Here is a 6,514-nt window from a genome sequence, read left to right on the forward strand (position 1 = left end):
GTGGTGAGTCCTCATGTTTTGGGGATGTGACATTTTCTTTCCCTTATGTCTTTATGACTTTCTTATATTATCATGGGTGTGCTAGGAACTTGTATTATGCCCCCATCTAGTTAGTAGAGGCATGTTGGATGTCATGGAGTCTATGTTGTATTTTCATTCGAATTTGAGACTTATTCACTTTTATTGAGATTTTCTATGTTGAGACTTTATTTTCGCATCTCTTCCTTAAGCTTATTTCTTTACTTACCTTATGTATGCTCATGAATGGTATGCTAAGAGGCTTGGTTGGGGTCTCTTGGAATTCTAATCATCGTATCTCACCTAGGGCCTAGCTTGGATCGTGACAAACTTGCTATTAGGGCATAAGGTTTAAAGTGTCCTAGGAAGTCCAACATGCCACGTCAAGTAGATTATTGTTCTTTGGTGTGAATTACGCCACATCTATGAATAAGAGGCTATGAGGCGCTTTAGGAGACATTTCACTTATTTTGTTATTTTTATGTCATGCAATAGAGTTGAACCCAATAAGGATTCCTTATAACTCGTGTCCCAATGCATTTTAGAACATGTCTCATCATGAAAAGAGAAGCCAAAATATTGATCAAGAAAGTATCCTTTCCGCTCCAGTTGACCCACCCTCAAGTGCTGATATCTCTAATGTAGAGTTTTGTGATGCCATCTTATTATTGGCTTGGGTGGTGACCACTTAATTAAATCAACAATTAGTAACTCCTGTGAGCACGAATGTTAAGAAAATAAAATGAGCAAAAGAAGTGTTAGGAGAGGAAATGACTTTAACCGTTAGGGGTTGTAAAAAGGGGAAACATTTGGCTCGTATTCAAGGAAGAGTGATGGAAAGAAAAAATTCTACCCCTTGTGCTATTCGTGTGGTAAGAATCATTTAGGGAAATGCTTGGCATGTACAAAAAGTTGTTATGGTTGTGGCAAGAGTGGACATAAGAGGAGGGACTATCCAGTGGCTTCTAGGAAAGGAAGGTAGATTCGTCAGCAAGTTGAGCCTAGTGATTCTTCAGATTACCCGTCCCAGTAGGGTACTTCATCTGGTATGTTGAAAGTATTTGACTTTGATATTTATGCATTGTTAGAACTGGGTGTTACTCTATCATTTGTTATTCTTTATCTTGCTATAAAATCCATTGTTAGTCTCGAGATCTTGTTAGAGCCTTTTTTGATCTATACTCCTGTTAATGATTCAGTTATAGCAAGAGAGTCTATCAAAATTTCCCCATTTTAGTTTTTTATCAAATCACCCCCGTTGATCTTGTAGAGCTTGATATGACCGGTTTTGGTATTATTCTTGATATGGATTGGCTTTATGCATGTTATGCTTCTATATGTTGTAGAACCTGTGTTGTTAAGTTTTAGTTTCTTAATGAGCCAGTACTCAAATGGAAGGGTAGTAATTCCATGTTTAAGGGTCAATTCATCTTATGCCTTAAATCTCAGAAAATTATTTTCAAGGGTTACATCTATCATCTAGTCCGAGTTAGGAATACAAAATTCCAAAATTCATATCTTGAGTCAGTTTCAGTTATTAATAAATTTCTAGAAGTCTTCCAGGATGACCTCCCAAGTATCCCTCTAGAAAAATAAATAGACTTTAGTATAGATCTTTTCCCCGATACCCAACCTATCTCTTTCCTTCTTATCGAATGGCCCCAGCAAAAATTTAGGAGTTAAGGGATCAGTTGAAGGATAGACTTACTTCCTCCATAGTGTTGGCTTTATTAGAAGGATTCGATGGTTTTGTTATTTATAGTGATGCTTTAAGAGTTGGTATTGCGTGTGTTTTCTTTAAAGATTTAGAGGCATTATAGTGATGATAACGATCTTACTTTGGTTAAGTTAAGGAAAGAGGTTACCAAAAAAGCCATTGAGGCTTTCTCCGAGGAGAGATAGTGTATTGAGGTATCAAAGCCGATTATGTGTTCCCGATGTTGAGAGAAATGATATTGTTTGAAGCTCACAGTTTGTGGTATTAGATTCATCCGATGTTCTATGTATCTTTGTTGAGGAAGTGAATTGGTGATACCAGCTCCAGTGTGACTTTAGACGACATTGGTGTGAGACAGAGTCATTCATATGAGGAGGTTCTGGTTGAGATCTTAGACTGGCAAGTTAGAAGGTTGAGAAAGAAGGAAATAGATTAAGTTAAAGTTTCATAGAGGAACCAAGAAGTTGAAGGTGCTACATGGGAAGCTGAAGCTGGTATGATGTCATGATATCCTCTCCCTTTCCTTTCATTTCTAGTTGTGGTATTGAGTTTCTTCATAATCCAATCAGTCAAAACCATGTGTTTCAGTCATTCTCATATTTTCATATGAATTCATGTTCATGAATTAAGTTTTAAAGTCATGTTTTAGCTTTGGATTCAGTATTCCATGTTTTATGGATCTTCGATATGTTTTGCATTCATGTTGGGTATGTCTCTTTCCTATTTCATTCATGCTAGCTTGAGTCCCATTCGAGGATGAATGTTCTCAAGGAAAAGATATTGTAATACCCAGGAAGTTGAAAAGTCAAAAAAATAAGGTTTAAAGAGGAGTTCCCAGGGAATTTTATGTTTTTTGGCACTAGGTGCAAGTTGGGGATTGGGAAAGGATCACGTGGTGGCCTCCATGGAGGTCACCCCTTCAAACCTAAAGATAGTCCCCTCACCACGACCACCACCACGGGTCGTGATGGGTTTTTCGTGTAGGTGCCATTTCAGTTAAGTTTAAGGGTGTTTTGGTCTTTTCCCTATTCAGTCATTAATGAATGTGGATGATTTTTGAGGTTTATTCTAGCCTATTAACTACCTTAAGACCTCCTAATTCTCTCATTATCACCCAACTCCCAAACCCCAAAATCTTCTCACTAAAATTTTCTCTCAAGAGTCTTCTTCTTCCTCAAGTAAATCCAAGAGAAATCAAAGTTAAGTCTTCAAGTCAAGAGAAAATTAGGGCTTCTAAGGTCTAAGGTATCTGAGAATTCATCCATGGGCCCTTTCACCCATGGAGTCCCAAGGTTTTTCTCAAATTCTCTTTATGAATTCTTCTACTAAAGCCCTAGTTTCATGAATTTGCATTGGGTCTTCTTAATTATGATCTATTTCATTGTTATTAGCCTAATTATACATAATTCACATCATATTGCATGATTTCAAGTTGAATTTTAATGACCCATGCTATATACTATTTTTAAGTATATTTTCAAGAATTTATGATCACGAACTATGAAGCATTTCAATGAATATTTTATGAATGATTATCAATACTTATGAATAAATCATGAAAAGTAATGAATGATGATAAATTATGGTGTTTCAAGCAAAGTATAAAGGTTGTGATGAATTTTCCTCATACATTCATGATGAAGATGATGACAGAGCTACTCTTATGTTTATTTTATAATATTGGATTAGTATCTATTATAACATTTCCTAATGTTGTTAATGAATATGTTTTCATGAAGTTCCATTAGGATAATGACTAAGCATCGAGAGGACTTTAAGGTGGGGTTAGGTCTGGTAGCCTTTGTAGCTACTCAAGGGAATCCTAGTAGCAACCTTTAGTCCCTAACTAAGTTGCCCACGTAGGTTTAAAGTGTCAATAAGGCGTAGCTAGTGGATCCACATATAGCAAAAAGTTAGAGGAAGTGCCATCATGGAGTCTACCTTGGCAAAGTAGCCTCTCCCATTTCGATGTGGGAGTACATTGGATTCCATGTTATAGCTCGCATGGTCTTAGTCAGTTAAAGGTCCTATCCCATACAAAAAGTATATGTAAAGGTATAAGTTCTTATGATGATGTCTTGATGCATTGACCATATGATTATAATATTTTAAGATTTTTAAGGTTTTACTCATGTTTTAAGATATTGGCCATGCATCTCATGATTTATATTGATTATATCCTATATTCATTGTTCATGCATACTTCTCACATACTTAGTGCATTCCATGTACTAACGCATATTTTTTGCCAATATTGTATCAAAATATAGGGACGAATGATCATTGCACACCTCCTATTCGTGAGTAAAGTTGAGCTTATACTTCCATTATGGTGAGTCCTCATATTTCGGGTAAGTGAAATTTTATTTCCCTTATGTCTTTATGGGTGAGCTAGGAGCTTGTCTTATGCCCCCGTCTAGTTAGTAGAGGCATGTTGGATGTCATGGAGTCTATGTTGTCTTTTCATTCGAGTTTGAGTCTTATTCTCTTTTATTGAGATTTTCCATGTTGAGACTTTACTTTCGCATCTATGCCTTAGCTTATTGCCTTACTTACCTTATATATGCTCATGAATGATATACTAAGAGGCTTGATTGAGGTCTCTCAGGATTCTAATCACCGTGTCGCACCTAGTGCCTAGCTTGGGTCGTGACACCTTTAGTCCTAACTACATTGCCCGCGTAGGTTTGCCTTTATAGCCTAGCTAGTGGATCCATATATAGCTCATGATGTTAAGATGGTCTCATGGAGTCTACCTTGGCAAGTAGCCTCTCTCTTCTCAATGTGAGAGTTACATCAGATTGCATGTTATAGCTCGCATGGACTTAAGTGTCGGTAAGGAATCCCACACAAGATATAAACTATTATAAGATCTCTTATGTCGATTTTATGATGCATTGACCACATGATTATGATGTTTAAATATTTTTATGGTTTTAATCACGTTTTCAAGATATTGATCATGCATCTCATGTCCATATTGAGTATGTCCTAATATCATTGTCCATGCATGTTTCTCGCATACTTAGTGCATTCCATGTACCAACGCATACTTTTGCCTAAATTGTATCATAATATAGGATCCGACGATCACGCTCATCCTCCCGCTCGTGGCTAGAGCCATCTTATTGTTGCCACTTGATTGGTGAGTCCTCATGTCTCAAGGGTGTAACCAACACGAGTTTATGATTTTTGCTGTGATGTTTTCTTTCTTGCTTGGGTGAGCTAGGAACATGCCTTATGTTTTAGACATTCATGGGTTGTAGCTCCGATTATTCGGACATATTGCTTGAGTTCTCCTTTTTGTTGAGATTTCTCTTATTCTTTCCTTGCGCTTATGATCGTCATTGATGTTTTGAATTACTTTGGGTATGCGGTGTATGCTAAGAAGCATGGTTGGAGTCACTCGAGATTTCGATCGTCTGTCACACCTACGGCCTAGCTTGGATCGTGACACAAAACTTGATAGATCTATCGATCCAAGTCTTTGTTCTTTGACTAATCTAGGGCTCTTTCTAGGAGTAAGCACAACTTTTAATTTTTGACATAATGTCAAAAATCAAACGAAAAAAAATAAAAAGCACATAAAAATCTCTAAGAAGATGAGAACAATGGCTGAAATGTGATTGAATGTTGGATGAAAGAGGCTTTTTCTTTGAAATATGGAGAGAGACTATGGAGAAGAATATGAAGATAATGATCTGGAGACAGAAATACTATTGTTGATTCAGACTTTATGAGGAGACGTGCGTAAAGTATAATCAAATTGCTAATTTTTAGTAATAGATTTGATCAAAAATACGAAGGCCCTATATTTTCTCTTACATTTTAATTAATGTTAATTCAAATCTATTGAGGCATGTAATTAAACTTTTATTTGTAGTAATTATAAAATAGTACATTTAAAATAGGTAATATACAGTCTTAACTAAATATATCGGGTGATTTTTCCTTTTTAATAAATATTGTAGACATTATTCTAATTTTAATACAATCTTCAAATCTTGTCATAATTAACTTTAATCTTCACCAAACACCCTCAATATTGAAAGATATACTCAATCATTTGCAATGTTACCCAAACCAAATAAAATAACATTTTTTTAAAATCAAATTTTAAAGCTTGTTAATATCAATGGTGGAGAGTCAACAATTGTCAGGATTGAAAAAAATGAGAAAGAAAATAGAAGAGAGAGAGAGAGCGCGCGACAACCCGAGAGAAATAGAAGCGCAGTACTTTTGAGGAAGAGAACGTAGTAAATTACATATTGATGTAGATTGCTATAGATAATAATAATAAAAAAAAAATATGTTCAAAAATAATAATTGTTTATTAAAAAACAATAAAAGAATTTAGCGTTAAGCGTGCGTGGATATTAATTAGATGAATTCAAGGAGTTAAAAGAAGTAAATTTGACTTCACATGGTTATCACTTAGTAATACGAGATTTGATTTATTTATTTATTTGTTTTGTTTTCGAGATTTGAGTTTTTGGCAAATCTAAAATTGATCAAATAAAAGGAGTCATACTAGTCAAATTGTGCACAATAACTCCTACTCTAGTTGAGTTGAATATACCCTTAAAACTACCAAAAGATGCAATGCAAAGAATGAGACTAAGTCCCGGATTTAAGCCTTGAATATAGAAAAATTCTTGGTAGAAAGCGCTTTCCCCTAAATAGAGCCCTATATGACGCGAATCCAGATTAATCAGGCTTCAATGCATGTACCATATATATATATATATATATATACCCATTACTGCATTATAAAAAGAT

The sequence above is a fragment of the Solanum dulcamara genome, chromosome 8, assembly GCF_947179165.1.
Source record: "Solanum dulcamara chromosome 8, daSolDulc1.2, whole genome shotgun sequence".
NCBI lineage: Eukaryota > Viridiplantae > Streptophyta > Magnoliopsida > Solanales > Solanaceae > Solanum > Solanum dulcamara.